General features: G+C 46.4%; 1 pseudogene; it reads right to left on the bottom strand.

The window, feature by feature from the left end:
• Positions 1 to 375: 375 nt before the first annotated feature.
• Positions 376 to 1,288, bottom strand: LOC119516594 (annotated as a pseudogene).
• Between the last annotated feature and the right edge of the window lie 398 nt (positions 1,289 to 1,686).

The raw sequence follows: 1,686 nt of genomic DNA, 5'->3' as shown, positions 1-1,686 counted from the left end.
TGAACAGATGCTTCCCTCATTTCTCTGACCCACAAAGCAACAAGTAAAATGAAGTGTTGAAAAGTATAAAAATTCAACACCCATACAGATTTTTCAGTACACTCCAAACAACTTAGCACAGTCAGCCAGACTATTGTATAAACCATTTGTTTAAAAAAAGAACACCTTCTTTTATAGTCTATGAACAAGTTGAAAGAGTTCCCCTTTCAAGTGTCCAATCACTAGTTCACCATTGTATGTGTAGGTGAAATGCAAATTCATCTAGATTCCATATTTTCTCTCTTCTCACATATCTGCTTTACATCTTCTGTAATGATTTGGATCAGAATAACTGTTTCTTTAGTAAAGATTATCTTCTGATTCCTGGAAGTGTCATCAAGACACTACTACTCAGGTCATATCCCAGAACTTAACATTCTCAGTTCCAGAGTCAGTAACCACTCTCTGATTGCATTAAAGTGCACATGTTCAATGTTATGTTTACTGTCATGAGAGGTAGCTGGAGGTGCACGTTCTTTATCTGTGACAGCCTCGTGGCAGCTGCCACAGACCCTCACTTCAAACTAGAAGCCCATCAGCAGGATGGAGGACTGCTTGGAGCTATGCTTGCCGCACACAGCCTTCCCACTCTTGTGGCAGTTGTGCCGTCTTAGGCCAGTTTTCTTACTGTCTCACATGTGCTTGAAGTTCCAGAAGAGAGTCTGATCACACTTTTGACAGGAATCACTGTCCAAATATTCAGGGATCTCCTGCCTCTCCATGTCTTTTTTCAAGACTAAAGTCCCACTGTCCTCACCCCATGAGATGAGCTGCTGTATGTGCTGGCAAAGACAACAATGTGTGGACTTTATCATTCTGTCCTTGGAGCTCGATGGCTGTTCCTTTTCTCCCACTGACATCCTGCATGATAACAGAGTGGCCTAAATTGTCTGGGAACAATGCTGGCTGGATGAGGTCCCAACAGACAGCAGTCACCCCACCAGGCCCAGATGTGGCTTGGGTGCAGGTGGCTGTATGTCTTCTGAATGTTGTGACCAGGGTACAGTTGTCTTGCTCCAGTTTGAGGACTGTTACTTGGCCTGAGTGGTCCCTCATAAACACATGCCAGGTTTCAACAATTGCAGACCCAAAGCCACAGCACTGGTGTGATGACTTCCAAGCGTTGCCCACTTCAGAGCAGTGCCAGTTGAATTGCTTGTCCTGTCCTGTGCTCAGTACCCACTCCAGCTCCAGGACAAACAGGATCATCATCACTCTGATGCGCTTGATAGCTTTTCATAGGAGTCATCTTGTTGTAATCTTCTGACAGAAAAAACTGAGATTCTATCATTGTCTAGATCGTTTCCAGGTTAAAAAGCATGCATGAACATGAAGAAAACATCACATGGTATATGCTTGGCCAATATTGTCTGCTGTCTCTCTAACCATACACAGATTGTCCTGTTCTCCTAGACACTGAAGACACCCTCCTCTTTGGTCATGATCACAGCCATGCTCACCACCTTTTGGGACCCCTCGACCCGCTGGTGCAGGATGGGCTTGCGGGTCAGTGATGGGGGCTGGATCTTGGCCTCCATCAAAGGACAGGTGTGCTGGGGGCACCACGAGGCTGGGCTGAGATGGGGCATGGGCTGTCTGGAGCCGGCACCAGGAACCAGCAGTCACAGCCTGGCCACAGCTCCTGGG

Source organism: Choloepus didactylus, chromosome 1 (assembly GCF_015220235.1).
Source record: "Choloepus didactylus isolate mChoDid1 chromosome 1, mChoDid1.pri, whole genome shotgun sequence".
Lineage (NCBI taxonomy): Eukaryota > Metazoa > Chordata > Mammalia > Pilosa > Megalonychidae > Choloepus > Choloepus didactylus.
The sequence above is the reverse complement of the archived record's forward strand: the minus strand, read 5'-3'. Positions and strand labels throughout refer to the sequence as shown.